Below are 16612 nucleotides of genomic sequence, written 5' to 3' on the forward strand. Positions count from 1 at the left end.
AACGTGGCACGAAGACTCAACTAGCAAGTTAGACTTCTAAGAACACTAAATAGAGTAGAACGGTCCACATTGATGCATTGGAATTGCTCAACTCTCTCCATAGAGGGGCTTTTCACGTTTTTGTGCAATTTGAGACATAACTTGGTCTATTCGCGTCTTTACCTTACGAAACGTGGCACGAAGGCTCAACTAGCAAGTTAGACTTCTAACAACACTAAATAGGTTACGACGGTCCACATTGATGCTTTGGAATTGCTCACCTCTCTCCATAGAGGAGCTTTTCTTGTTTTTGAGCAATTTGAGACATAACTTGGTCTATTCGCGTCTTTACCTTACGAAACGTGGCACGAAGACTCAACTAGCAAGTTAGACTTCTAAGAACACTAAATAGAGTAGAACGGTCCACATTGATGCATTGGAATTGCTCAACTCTCTCCATAGAGGGGCTTTTCACGTTTTTGTGCAATTTGAGACATAACTTGGTCTATTCGCGTCTTTACCTTACGAAACGTGGCACGAAGGCTCAACTAGCATGTTAGACTTCTAACAACACTAAATAGGGTACGACGGTCCACATTGATGCTTTGGTATTGGTCAACTCTCTCCATAGAGGAGCTTTTCTTGTTTTTGAGCAATTTGAGACATAACTTGGTCTAGTCGCGTCTTTACCTTACGAAACGTGGCACGAAGGCTCAACTAGCAAGTTAGACTTCTAAGAGCACTAAATACAGTACAACGGTCCACATTGATGCTTTGGGATTGCTCAACTCTCTGCGTAGAGGGGCTTTTCACGTTTTTGTGCAATTTGAGACATAACTTGGTCTATTCACGTCTTTACCTTACGAAACGTGGCACGAAGGCTGAACTAGCAAGTTAGACTTCTAACAACACTAAATAGGGTACGACGGTCCACATTGATGCTTTGGAATTGCTCACCTCTCTCCATAGAGGAGCTTTTCTTGTTTTTGAGCAATTTGAGACATAACTTGGTCTATTCGCGTATTTACCTGACGAAACGTGGCATCGAGGCTCAACTAGCAAGTTAGACTTTTAAGAGCACTAAATAGAGTACAACGGTCCACATTGATCCTTTGGAATTGCTCAACTCTCTCCATAGAGGAGCTTTTCACGTTTTTGTGCAATTTCAAACATAACTTGGTCTATTCGTGTATTTACCTTACGAAACGTGGCACAAAGGCTCAACTAGCAAGTTAGACTTCTAAGAGCACTAAATAGAGTACAACGGTCCACATTGATGCTTTGGAATTGCTCAACTCTCTCCATAGAGGAGCTTTTCACGTTTTTGTGCAATTTCACACATAACTTGGTCTATTCGCGTCTTTACCTTACGAAACGTGGCACGAAGGCTCAAGTAGCAAGTTAGACTTCTAGTAACACTAATTAGAGTACAACGGTCCTCATTGATGCTTTGGAATTGCTCAACTCTCTCCATAGAGGAGCTTTTCTTGTTTTTGAGCAATTTGAGACATAACTTGGTCTATTCGCGTCTTTACCCTACGAAACGTGGCACGAAGGCTCAACTAGCAAGTTAGACTTCTAAGAGCACTAAATAGAGTACAACGGTCCACATTGATGCTTTGGAATTGCTCAACTCTCTCCATAGAGGAGCTTTTCTTGTTTTTGAGCAATTTCAGACATAACTTGGTCTATTCGCGTCTTTACCCTACGAAACGTGGCACGAAGGCTCAACTAGCAAGTTAGACTTCTAAGAGCACTAAATAGAGTACAACGGTCCACATTGATGCTTTGGAATTGCTCAACTCTCTCCATAGAGGAGCCTTTCTTCTTTTTGAGCAATTGGAGACATAACTTGGTCCATTCGCGTATTTACCTTACGAAACGTGGCATAGAGGCTCAACTAGCTAGTTAGACTTTTAAGAGCACTACATAGAGTACAACGGTCCACGTTGATCCTTTGGAATTGCTCAACTCTCTCCATAGAGGAGCTTTTCACGTTTTTGTGCAATTTCAAACATAACTTGGTCTATTCGTGTATTTACCTTTCGAAACGTGGCACGAAGGCTCAACTAGCAAGTTAGACTTCTAAGAACACTAAATAGAGTACAACGGTCCACATTGATGCTTTGGAATTGCTCAACTCTCTCCATAGAGGAGCTTTTCTTGTTTTTGAGCAATTTGAGACATAACTTGGTCTATTCGCGTCTTTACCTTACGAAACGTGGCACGAAGGCTCAACTAGCAAGTTAGACTTCTAAGAGCACTAAATAGAGTACAACTGTCCACATTGATGCTTTGGAATTGCTCAACTCTCTCCATAGAGGAGCTTTTCACGTTTTTGTGCAATTTCACACATAACTTGGTCTATTCGCGTCTTTACCTTACGAAACGTGGCACGAAGGCTCAACTAGCAAGTTAGACTTCTAGCAACACTAAATAGAGTACAACGGTCCACATTGATGCTTTGGAATTGCTCAACTCTCTCCATAGAGGAGCTTTTCTTGTTTTTGAGCAATTTGAGACATAACTTGGTCTATTCGCGTCTTTACCCTACGAAACGTGACACGAAGGCTCAACTAGCAATTCAGACTTCTAAGAGCACTAAATAGAGTACAACGGTCCACATTGATGATTTGGAATTGCTCAACTCTCTCCATAGAGGAGCTTTTCTTGTTTTTGAGCAATTTGAGACATAACTTGGTCTATTCGCGTCTTTACCCTACGAAACGTGGCACGATGGCTCAACTAGCAAGTTAGACTTTTAAGAGCACTAAATAGAGTACAACGGTCCACATTGATGCATTGGAATTGCTCAACTCTCTCCATAGAGGAGCTTTTCACGTTTTTGTGCAATTTCACACATAACTTGGTCTATTCGCGTCTTTACCTTACGAAACGTGGCACGAAGGCTCAACTAGCAAGTTAGACTTCGAAGAACACTAAATAGAGTACAACGGTCAACATTGATGCATTGGAATTGCTGAACTCTCTCCATAGAGGGGCTTTTCACGTTTTTGTGCAATTTGAGACATAAGTTGGTCTATTCGCGTCTTTACCTTACGAAACGTGGCACGAAGGCTCAACTAGCAAGTTAGACTTCTAAAAACACTAAATAGGGTACAACGGTCCACATTGATGCTTTGGAATTGCGCACCTCTCTCCATAGAGGAGCTTTTCTTGTTTTTGAGCAATTTGAGACATAACTTGGTCTATTCGCGTATTTACCTTACGAAACGTGGCATAGAGGCTCAACTAGCAAGTTAGACTTTTAAGAGCACTAAATAGAGTACAACGGTCCACATTGATCCCTTGGAATTGCTCAACTCTCTCCATAGAGGAGCTTTTCACGTTTTTGTGCAAAATTTCAAACATAACTTGGTCTATTCGCGTCTTTACCTTACGAAACGTGGCACGAAGGCTCAACTAGCAAGTTAGACTTCTAAGAACACTACATAGAGTACAACGGTCCACATTGATGCTTTGGAATTGCTCAACTCTCTCCATAGAAGAGCTTTTCACGTTTTTGAGCAATTTGAGACATAACTTGGTCTATTCGCGTTTTTACCTTACGAAATGTGGCACGAAGGCTCAACTAGCAAGTTAGACTTCTAAGAACACTACATAGAGTACAACGGTCCACATTGATGCTTTGGAATTGCTCAACTCTCTCCATAGAGGAGCTTTTCACGTGTTTGTGCAATTTGAGACATAACTTGGCCTATTCGCGTCTTTACCTTACGAAACGTGGCACGAAGGCTCAACTAGCAAGTTAGACTTCTAAGAGCACTAAATAGAGTACAACAGTCCACATTGATGCTTTGGAATTGCTCAACTCTCTGCATAGAGGAGCTTTTCACGTTTTTGTGCAATTTCACACATAACTTGGTCTATTCGCGTCTTTACCTTACGAAACGTGGCACGAAGGCTCAACTAGCAAGTTAGACTTCTAAGAGCACTAAATAGAGTACAACGGTCCACATTGATGCTTTGGAATTGCTCAACTCTCTCCATAGAGGAGCTTTTCACGTTTTTGTGCAATTTCACACATAACTTGGTCTATTCGCGTCTTTACCTTACGAAACGTGGCACGAAGGCTCAACTAGCAAGTTAGACTTCTAACAACAATAAATAGAGTACAACGGTCCACATTGATGCTTTGGAATTGCTCAACTCTCTCCATAGAGGAGCTTTTCTTGTTTTTGAGCAATTTGAGACATAACTTGGTCTATTCGCGTCTTTACCCTACGAAACGTGGCACGAAGGCTCAACTAGCAAGTTAGACTTCTAAGAGCACTAAATAGAGTACAACGGTCCACATTGATGATTTGGAATTGCTCAACTCTCTCCATAGAGGAGCTTTTCACGTTTTTGTGCAATTTCACACATAACTTGGTCTATTCGCGTCTTTACCTTACGAAACGTGGCACGAAGGCTCAACTAGCAAGTTAGATTTTTAAGAGCACTAAATAGAGTACAACGGTCCACATTGATGCTTTGGAATTGCTCAACTCTCTCCATAGAGGAGCTTTTCACGTTTTTGTGCAATTTGAGACATAACTTGGTCTATTCGCGTCTTTACCTTACGAAACGTGACACGAAGGCTCAACTAGCAAGTTAGACTTTTAAGAGCACTAAATAGAGTACAACGGTCCATATTGATGCATTGGAATTGCTCAACTCTCTCCATAGAGGAGCTTTTCACGTTTTTGAGCAATTTGAGACATAACTTGGTCTATTCGCCTCTTTACCCTACGAAACGTGGCACGAAGGCTCAACTAGCAAGTTAGACTTCTAAGAGCACTAAATAGAGTACAACGGTCCACATTGATGCTTTGGAATTGCTCAACTCTCTCCATAGATGAGCTTTTCTTGTTTTTGAGCAATTTGAGACATAACTTGGTCTATTCGCGTCTTTACCTTACGAAACGTGGCACAGAGGCTCAACTAGCAAGTTAGACTTTTAAGAGCACTAAATAGAGTACAACGGTCCACATTGATGCTTTGGAATTGCTCAACTCTCTCCATAGAGGAGCTTTTCACGTTTTTGTGCAATTTGAGGCATAACTTGGTCTATTCGCGTCTTTACCTGACGAAACGTGGCACGAAGGCTCAACTAGCAAGTTAGACTTCTAAGAACACTAAATAGAGTAAAACGGTCCACATTGATGCTTTGGAATTGCTCAACTCTCTCCATAGAGGAGCTTTTCTTGTTTTTGAGCAATTTGAGACATAACTTGGTCTATTCGCGTCTTTACCCTACGAAACGTGGCACGAAGGCTCAACTAGCAAGTTAGACTTTTAAGAGCACTAAATAGAGTACAACGGTCCACATTGATGCTTTGGAATTGCTCAACTCTCTCCATAGAGGAGCTTTTCATGTTTTTGTGCAATTTGAGACATAACTTGGCCTATTCGCATCTTTACCTTACGAAACGTGGCACGAAGGCTCAACTAGCAAGTTAGACTTTTAAGAGCACTAAATAGAGTACAACGGTCCACATTGATGCTTTGAAATTGCTCAACTCTCTCCATAGAGGAGCTTTTCATGTTTTTGTGCAATTTGAGACATAACTTGGCCTATTCGCATCTTTACCTTACGAAACGTGGCACGAAGGCTCAACTAGCAAGTTAGACTTTTAAGAGCACTAAATAGAGTACAACGGTCCACATTGATGCTTTGGAATTGCTCAACTCTCTCCATAGAGGAGCTTTTCACGTTTTTGTGCAATTTGAGGCATAACTTGGTCTATTCGCGTCTTTACCTGACGAAATGTGGCACGAAGGCTCAACTAGCAAGTTAGACTTCGAAGAACACTAAATAGAGTACAACGGTCCACATTGATGCTTTGGAATTGCTCAACTCTCTCCATAGAGGAGCTTTTCACGTTTTTGAGCAATTTGAGACATAACTTGGTCTATTCGCGTCTTTACCTTACGAAACGTGGCACGAAGACTCAACCAGCAAGTTAGACTTCTAAGAACACTAATTAGAGTACAACGGTCCACATTGATGCTTTGGAATTGCTCAACTCTCTCCATAGAGGAGCTTTTCTTGTTTTTGAGCAATTTCAGACATAACTTTGCTATTCGCGTCTTTACCCTACGAAACGTGGCACGAAGGTTCAACTAGCAAGTTAGACTTCTAAGAGCACTAAATAGAGTACAACGGTCCACATTGATGCTTTGGAATTGCTGAACTCTCTCCATAGAGGAGCTTTTCACGTTTTTGAGCAATTTGAGACATAACTTGGTCTATTCGCGTATTTACCTGACGAAACGTGGCATAGAGGCTCAACTAGCAAGTTAGACTTTTAAGAGCACTAAATAGAGTACAACGGTCCACATTGATCCTTTGGAATTGCTCAACTCTCTCCATAGAGGAGCTTTTCACGTTTTTGTGCAATTTAAAACATAACTTGGTCTATTCGTGTATTTACCTTACGAAACTTGGCACAAAGGCTCAACTAGCAAGTTAGACTTCTAAGAACACTAAATAGAGTACAACGGTCCACATTGATGCTTTGGAATTGCTCAACTCTCTCCATAGAGGAGCCTTTCTTCTTTTTGAGCAATTGGAGACATAACTTGGTCCATTCGCGTATTTACCTTACGAAATGTGGCATAGAGGCTCAACTAGCTAGTTAGACTTTTAAGAGCACTACATAGAGTACAACGGTCCACATTGATCCTTTGGAATTGCTCAACTCTCTCCATAGAGGAGCTTTTCACGTTTTTGTGCAATTTCAAACATAACTTGGTCTATTCGTGTATTTACCTTTCGAAACGTGGCACGAAGGCTCAACTAGCAAGTTAGACTTCTAAGAACACTAAATAGAGTACAACGGTCCACATTGATGCTTTGGAATTGCTCAACTCTCTCCATAGAGGAGCTTTTCTTGTTTTTGAGCAATTTGAGACATAACTTGGTCTATTCGCGTCTTTACCTTAGGAAACGTGGCACGAAGGCTCAACTAGCAAGTTAGACTTCTAAGAGCACTAAATAGAGTACAACTGTCCACATTGATGCTTTGGAATTGCTCAACTCTCTCCATAGAGGAGCTTTTCACGTTTTTGTGCAATTTCACACATAACTTGGTCTATTCGCGTCTTTACCTTACGAAACGTGGCACGAAAGGCTCAACTAGCAAGTTAGACTTCTAAGCAACACTAAATAGAGTACAACGGTCCACATTGATGCTTTGGAATTGCTCAACTCTCTCCATAGAGGAGCTTTTCTTGTTTTTGAGCAATTTGAGACATAACTTGGTCTATTCGCGTCTTTACCCTACGAAACGTGACACGAAGGCTCAACTAGCAATTCAGACTTCTAAGAGCACTAAATAGAGTACAACGGTCCACATTGATGATTTGGAATTGCTCAACTCTCTCCATAGAGGAGCTTTTCTTGTTTTTGAGCAATTTGAGACATAACTTGGTCTATTCGCGTCTTTACCCTACGAAACGTGGCACGATGGCTCAACTAGCAAGTTAGACTTTTAAGAGCACTAAATAGAGTACAACGGTCCACATTGATGCATTGGAATTGCTCAACTCTCTCCATAGAGGAGCTTTTCACGTTTTTGTGCAATTTCACACATAACTTGGTCTATTCGCGTCTTTACCTTACGAAACGTGGCACGAAGGCTCAACTAGCAAGTTAGACTTCGAAGAACACTAAATAGAGTACAACGGTCAACATTGATGCATTGGAATTGCTGAACTCTCTCCATAGAGGGGCTTTTCACGTTTTTGTGCAATTTGAGACATAACTTGGTCTATTCGCGTCTTTACCTTACGAAACGTGGCACGAAGGCTCAACTAGCAAGTTAGACTTCTAACAACACTAAATAGGGAACAACGGTCCACATTGATGCTTTGGAATTGCGCACCTCTCTCCATAGAGGAGCTTTTCTTGTTTTTGAGCAATTTGAGACATAACTTGGTCTATTCGCGTATTTACCTTACGAAACGTGGCATAGAGGCTCAACTAGCAAGTTAGACTTTTAAGAGCACTAAATAGAGTACAACGGTCCACATTGATCCCTTGGAATTGCTCAACTCTCTCCATAGAGGAGCTTTTCACGTTTTTGTGCAAAATTTCAAACATAACTTGGTCTATTCGCGTCTTTACCTTACGAAACGTGGCACGAAGGCTCAACTAGCAAGTTAGACTTCTAAGAACACTACATAGAGTACAACGGTCCACATTGATGCTTTGGAATTGCTCAACTCTCTCCATAGAAGAGCTTTTCACGTTTTTGAGCAATTTGAGACATAACTTGGTCTATTCGCGTTTTTACCTTACGAAATGTGGCACGAAGGCTCAACTAGCAAGTTAGACTTCTAAGAACACTACATAGAGTACAACGGTCCACATTGATGCTTTGGAATTGCTCAACTCTCTCCATAGAGGAGCTTTTCACGTTTTTGTGCAATTTGAGACATAACTTGGCCTATTCGCGTCTTTACCTTACGAAACGTGGCACGAAGGCTCAACTAGCAAGTTAGACTTCTAAGAGCACTAAATAGAGTACAACGGTCCACATTGATGCTTTGGAATTGCTCAACTCTCTCCATAGAGGAGCTTTTCACGTTTTTGTGCAATTTCACACATAACTTGGTCTATTCGCGTCTTTACCTTACGAAACGTGGCACGAAGGCTCAACTAGCAAGTTAGACTTCTAACAACACTAAATAGAGTACAACGGTCCACATTGATGCTTTGGAATTGCTCAACTCTCTCCATAGAGGAGCTTTTCTTGTTTTTGAGCAATTTGAGACATAACTTGGTCTATTCGCGTCTTTACCCTACAAAACGTGGCACGAAGGCTCAACTAGCAAGTTAGACTTCTAAGAGCACTAAATAGAGTACAACGGTCCACATTGATGCTTTGGAATTGCTCAACTCTCTCCATAGAGGAGCTTTTCACGTTTTTGTGCAATTTCACACATAACTTGGTCTATTCGCGTCTTTACCTTACGAAACGTGGCACGAAGGCTCAACTAGCAAGTTAGACTTCGAAGAACACTAAATAGAGTACAACGGTCAACATTGATGCATTGGAATTGCTTAACTCTCTCCATAGAGGGGCTTTTCACGTTTTTGTGCAATTTGAGACATAACATGGTCTATTCGCGTCTTTACCTTACGAAACGTGGCACGAAGGCTCAACTAGCAAGTTAGACTTCTAACAACACTAAATAGAGTACAACGGTCCACATTGATGCTTTGGAATTGCTCAACTCTCTCCATAGAGGAGCTTTTCTTGTTTTTGAGCAATTTGAGACATAACATGGTCTATTCGCGTCTTTACCCTACGAAACGTGGCACGAAGGCTCAACTAGCAAGTTAGACTTCTAAGAGCACTAAATAGAGTACAACGGTCCACATTGATGCTTTGGAATTGCTCAACTCTCTCCATAGAGGAGCTTTTCACGTTTTTGAGCAATTTGAGACATAACTTGGTCTATTCACCTCTTTACCTTACGAAACGTGGCACGAAGGCTCAACTAGCAAGTTAGACTTTTAAGAGCACTGAATAGAGTACAACGGTCCACATTCATGCATTGGAATTGCTCAACTCTCTCCATAGAGGAGCTTTTCACGTTTTTGAGCAATTTGAGACATAACTTGGTCTATTCGCGTCTTTACCCTACGAAACGTGGCACGAAGGCTCAACTAGCAAGTTAGACTTTTAAGAGCACTAAATAGAGTACAACGGTCCACATTGATGCTTTGGAATTGCTCAACTCTCTCCATAGAGGAGCTTTTCATGTTTTTGTGCAATTTGAGACATAACTTGGCCTATTCGCATCTTTACCTTACGAAACGTGGCACGAAGGCTCAACTAGCAAGTTAGACTTTTAAGAGCACTAAATAGAGTACAACGGTCCACATTGATGCTTTGGAATTGCTCAACTCTCTACATAGATGAGCTTTTCTTGTTTTTGAGCAATTTGAGACATAACTTGGTCTATTCGCGTCTTTACCTTACGAAACGTGGCACAGAGGCTCAACTAGCAAGTTAGACTTTTAAGAGCACTAAATAGAGTACAACGGTCCACATTGATGCTTTGGAATTGCTCAACTCTCTCCATAGAGGAGCTTTTCACGTTTTTGTGCAATTTGAGGCATAACTTGGTCTATTCGCGTCTTTACCTGACGAAACGTGGCACGAAGGCTCAACTAGCAAGTTAGACTTCTAAGAACACTAAATAGAGTAAAACGGTCCACATTGATGCTTTGGAATTGCTCAACTCTCTCCATAGAGGAGCTTTTCTTGTTTTTGAGCAATTTGAGACATAACTTGGTCTATTCGCGTCTTTACCCTACGAAACGTGGCACGAAGGCTCAACTAGCAAGTTAGACTTTTAAGAGCACTAGATAGAGTACAACGGTCCACATTGATGCTTTGGAATTGCTCAACTCTCTCCATAGAGGAGCTTTTCATGTTTTTGTGCAATTTGAGACATAACTTGGCCTATTCGCATCTTTACCTTACGAAACGTGGCACGAAGGCTCAACTAGCAAGTTAGACTTTTAAGAGCACTAAATAGAGTACAACGGTCCACATTGATGCTTTGGAATTGCTCAACTCTCTCCATAGAGGAGCTTTTCACGTTTTTGTGCAATTTGAGGCATAACTTGGTCTATTCGCGTCTTTACCTGACGAAACGTGGCACGAAGGCTCAACTAGCAAGTTAGACTTCTAAGAACACTAAATAGAGTACAACGGTCCACATTGATGCTTTGGAATTGCTCAACTCTCTCCATAGAGGAGCTTTTCTTGTTTTTGAGCAATTTGAGACATAACTTGGTCTATTCGCGTCTTTACCTTACGAAACGTGGCACAGAGGCTCAACTAGCAAGTTAGACTTTTAAGAGCACTAAATAGAGTACAACGGTCCACATTGATCCTTTGGAATTGCTCAACTCTCTCCTTAGAGGAGCTTTTCACGTTTTTGTGCAATTTGAGACATAACTTGGTCTATTCGCGTCTTTACCTTACGAAACGTGGCACGAAGGCTCAACTAGCAAGTTAGACTTTTAAGAGCACTAAATAGAGTACAACAGTCCACATTCATGAATTGGAATTGCTCAACTCTCTCCATAGAGGAGCTTTTCACGTTTTTGAGCAATTTGAGACATAACTTGGTCTATTCGCGTCTTTACCCTACGAAACGTGGCACGAAGGCTCAACTCGCAAGTTAGACTTTTAAGAGCACTAAATAGAGTACAACGGTCCACATTGATGCTTTGGAATTGCTCAACTCTCTCCATAGAGGAGCTTTTCATGTTTTTGTGCAATTTGAGACATAACTTGGCCTATTCGCATCTTTACCTTACGAAACGTGGCACGAAGGCTCAACTAGCAAGTTAGACTTTTAAGAGCACTAAATAGAGTACAACGGTCCACATTGATGCTTTGGAATTGCTCAACTCTCTCCATAGAGGAGCTTTTCACGTTTTTGTGCAATTTGAGGCATAACTTGGTCTATTCGCGTCTTTACCTGACGAAACGTGGCACGAAGGCTCAACTAGCAAGTTAGACTTCTAAGAACACTAAATAGAGTACAACGGTCCACATTGATGCTTTGGAATTGCTCAACTCTCTCCATAGAGGAGCTTTTCTTGTTTTTGAGCAATTTGAGACATAACTTGGTCTATTCGCGTCTTTACCTTACGAAACGTGGCACAGAGGCTCAACTAGCAAGTTAGACTTTTAAGAGCACTAAATAGAGTACAACGGTCCACATTGATCCTTTGGAATTGCTCAACTCTCTCCTTAGAGGAGCTTTTCACGTTTTTATGCAATTTCAAACATAACTTGGTCTATTCGCGTCTTTACCTTACGAAACGTGGCACGAAGGCTCAACTAGCAAGTTAGACTTCTAAGAACACTAAATAGAGTACAACGGTCCACATTGATGCTTTGGAATTGCTCAAATCTCTCCATAGAAGAGCTTTTCACGTTTTTGAGCAATTTGAGACATAACTTGGTCTATTCGCGTTTTTACCTTACGAAACGTGGCACGAAGGCTCAACTAGCAAGTTAGACTTCTAAGAACACTACATAGAGTGCAACGGTCCACATTGATGCTTTGGAATTGCTCAACTCTCTCCATAGAGGAGCTTTTCACGTTTTTGTGCAATTTGAGACAGAACTTGGCCTATTCGCGTCTTTACCTTACGAAACGTGGCACGAAGGCTCAACTAGCAAGTTAGACTTTTAAGAGCACTAAATAGAGTACAACGGTCCACATTGATGCTTTGGAATTGCTCAACTCTCTCCATAGAGGAGCTTTTCACGTTTTTGTGCAATTTGAGACATAACTTGGTCTATTCGCGTCTTTACCTTACGAAACGTGGCACGAAGGCTCAACTAGCAAGTTAGACTTTTAAGAGTACTAAATAGAGTACAGCGGTCCACATTGATGCATTGGAATTGCTCAACTCTCTCCATAGAGGAGCTTTTCACGTTTTTGAGCAATTTGAGACATAACTTGGTCTATTCGCCTCTTTACCTTACGAAACGTGGCACGAAGGCTCAACTAGCAAGTTAGACTTTTCAGAGCACTAAATAGAGTACAACGGTCCACATTGATGCTTTGGAATTGCTCAACTCTCTCCATAGAGGAGCTTTTCACGTTTTTGTGCAATTTCAAACATAACTTGGTCTATTCGCGTCTTTACCTTACGAAACGTGGCACGAAGGCTCAACTAGCAAGTTAGACTTCTAAGAACACTACATAGAGTACAACGGTCCACATTGATGCTTTGGAATTGCTCAACTCTCTCCATAGAAGAGCTTTTCACGTTTTTGAGCAATTTGAGACATAACTTGGTCTATTCGCGTTTTTACCTTACGAAAGTTGGCACGAAGGCTCAACTAGCAAGTTAGACTTCTAAGAACACTACATAGAGTACAACGGTCCACATCGATGCTTTGGAATTGCTCAACTCTCTCCATAGAGGAGCTTTTCTTGTTTTTGAGCAATTTTAGACATAACTTGGTCTATTCGCGTCTTTACCTTACGAAACGTGTCACAGAGGCTCAACTAGCAAGTTAGACTTTTAAGAGAACTAAATAGAGTACAACGGTCCACATTGATCCTTTGGAATTGCTCAACTCTCTCCATAGAGGAGCTTTCCACGTTTTTGTGCAATTTCAAACATAACTTGGTCTATTCGCGTCTTTACCTTACGAAACGTGGCACGAAGGCTCAACTAGCAAGTTAGACTTCTAAGAACACTACATAGAGTACAACGGTCCACATTGATGCTTTGGAATTGCTCAACTCTCTCCATAGAAGAGCTTTTCACGTTTTTGAGCAATTTGAGACATAACTTTGTCTATTCGCGTTTTTACCTTACGAAACGTGGCACGAAGGCTCAACTAGCAAGTTAGACTTTTAAGAGCACTAAATAGAGTACAACGGTCCGCATTGATGCATTGGAATTGCTCAACTCTCTCCATAGAGGAGCTTTTCACGTTTTCGAGCAATTTGAGACATAACTTGGTCTATTCGCCTCTTTACCTTACGAAACGTGGCACGAAGGCTCAACTAGCAAGTTAGACTTTTAAGAGCACTAAATAGAGTACAACGGTCCACATTGATGCATTGGAATTGCTCAACTCTCTCCATAGAGGAGCTTTTCATGTTTTTGTGCAATTTGAGACATAACTTGGTCTATTCGCGTTTTTACCTTACGAAACGTGGCACGAAGGCTCAACTAGCAAGTTAGACTTTTAAGAGCACTAAATAGAGTACAACGGTCCGCATTGAAGCATTGGAATTGCTCAACTCTCTCCATAGAGGAGCTTTTCACGTTTTTGAGCAATTTGAGAAATAACTTGGTCTATTCGCCTCTTTACCTTACGAAACGTGGCACGAAGGCTCAACTAGCAAGTTAGACTTTTAAGAGCACTAAATAGAGTACAACGGTCCACATTGATGCATTGGAATTGCTCAACTCTCTCCATAGAGGAGCTTTTCACGTTTTTGTGCAATTTGAGACATAACTTGGTCTATTCGCGTCTTTACCTTACGAAACGTGGCACGAAGGCCCAACTAGCAAGTTAGACTTCTAAGAACACTAAATAGAGTAGAACGGTATACATTGATGCTTTGGAATTGCTGAACTCTCTCCATAGAGGAGCTTTTCACGTTTTTGTGCAATTTGAGACATAACTTGGTCTATTCGCGTCTTTACCTTACGAAACGTGGCACGAAGGCTCAACTAGCAAGTTAGACTTCTAAGAACACTACATAGAGTACAACGGTCCACAATGATGCTTTGGAATTGCTCAACTCTCTCCATAGGAGAGCTTTTCACGTTTTTGAGCAATTTGAGACATAACTTGGTCTATTCGCGTCTTTACCTTACGAAACGTGGCACGAAGGCTCAACTAGCAAGTTAGACTTTTAAGAGCACTAAATAGAGTACAACGGTCCACATTGATGCTTTGGAATTGCTCAACTCTCTCCATAGAGGAGCTTTTCTTGTTTTTGAGCAATTTGAAACATAACTTGGTCTATTCGTGTCTTTACCTTACGAAACGTGGCACAGAGGCTCAACTAGCAAGTTAGACTTTTAAGAGCACTAAATAGAGTACAACGGTCCACATTGATCCTTTGGAATTGCTCAACTCTCTCCATAGAGGAGCTTTTCACGTTTTTGTGCAATTTCAAACATAACTTGGTCTATTCACGTCTTTACCTTACGAAACGTGGCACGAAGGCTCAACTAGCAAGTTAGACTTCTAAGAACACTACATAGAGTACAACGGTCCACATTGATGCTTTGGAATTGCTCAACTCTCTCCATAGAAGAGCTTTTCACGTTTTTGAGCAATTTGAGACATAACTTTGTCTATTCGCGTTTTTACCTTACGAAACGTGGCACGAAGGCTCAACTAGCAAGTTAGACTTTTAAGAGCACTAAATAGAGTACAACGGTCCGCATTGATGCATTGGAATTGCTCAACTCTCTCCATAGAGGAGCTTTTCACGTTTTCGAGCAATTTGAGACATAACTTGGTCTATTCGCCTCTTTACCTTACGAAACGTGGCACGAAGGCTCAACTAGCAAGTTAGACTTCTAAGAACACTACATAGAGTACAACGGTCCACAATGATGCTTTGGAATTGCTCAACTCTCTCCATAGGAGAGCTTTTCACGTTTTTGAGCAATTTGAGACATAACTTGGTCTATTCGCGTCTTTACCTTACGAAACGTGGCACGAAGGCTCAACTAGCAAGTTAGACTTTTAAGAGCACTAAATAGAGTACAACGGTCCACATTGATGCTTTGGAATTGCTCAACTCTCTCCATAGAGGAGCTTTTCTTGTTTTTGAGCAATTTGAAACATAACTTGGTCTATTCGTGTCTTTACCTTACGAAACGTGGCACCGAGGCTCAACTAGCAAGTTAGACTTTTAAGAGCACTAAATAGAGTACAACGGTCCACATTGATCCTTTGGAATTGCTCAACTCTCTCCATAGAGGAGCTTTTCACGTTTTTGTGCAATTTCAAACATAACTTGGTCTATTCGCGTCTTTACCTTACGAAACGTGGCACGAAGGCTCAACTAGCAAGTTAGACTTCTAAGAACACTACATAGAGTACAACGGTCCACATTGATGCTTTGGAATTGCTCAACTCTCTCCATAGAAGAGCTTTTCACGTTTTTGAGCAATTTGAGACATAACTTTGTCTATTCGCGTTTTTACCTTACGAAACGTGGCACGAAGGCTCAACTAGCAAGTTAGACTTTTAAGAGCACTAAATAGAGTACAACGGTCCGCATTGATGCATTGGAATTGCTCAACTCTCTCCATAGAGGAGCTTTTCACGTTTTCGAGCAATTTGAGACATAACTTGGTCTATTCGCCTCTTTACCTTACGAAACGTGGCACGAAGGCTCAACTAGCAAGTTAGACTTTTAAGAGCACTAAATAGAGTACAACGGTCCACATTGATGCATTGGAATTGCTCAACTCTCTCCATAGAGGAGCTTTTCATGTTTTTGTGCAATTTGAGACATAACTTGGTCTATTCGCGTTTTTACCTTACGAAACGTGGCACGAAGGCTCAACTAGCAAGTTAGACTTTTAAGAGCACTAAATAGAGTACAACGGTCCGCATTGAAGCATTGGAATTGCTCAACTCTCTCCATAGAGGAGCTTTTCACGTTTTTGAGCAATTTGAGAAAGAACTTGGTCTATTCGCCTCTTTACCTTACGAAACGTGGCACGAAGGCTCAACTAGCAAGTTAGACTTTTAAGAGCACTAAATAGAGTACAACGGTCCACATTGATGCATTGGAATTGCTCAACTCTCTCCATAGAGGAGCTTTTCACGTTTTTGTGCAATTTGAGACATAACTTGGTCTATTCGCGTCTTTACCTTACGAAACGTGGCACGAAGGCCCAACTAGCAAGTTAGACTTCTAAGAACACTAAATAGAGTAGAACGGTATACATTGATGCTTTGGAATTGCTGAACTCTCTCCATAGAGAAGCTTTTCACGTTTTTGTGCAATTTGAGACATAACTTGGTCTATTCGCGTCTTTACCTTACGAAACGTGGCACGAAGGCTCAACTAGCAAGTTAGACTTCTAAGAACA

This window comes from Tripterygium wilfordii, chromosome 2 (assembly GCF_013401445.1).
Source record: "Tripterygium wilfordii isolate XIE 37 chromosome 2, ASM1340144v1, whole genome shotgun sequence".
NCBI classification, from domain to species: domain Eukaryota; kingdom Viridiplantae; phylum Streptophyta; class Magnoliopsida; order Celastrales; family Celastraceae; genus Tripterygium; species Tripterygium wilfordii.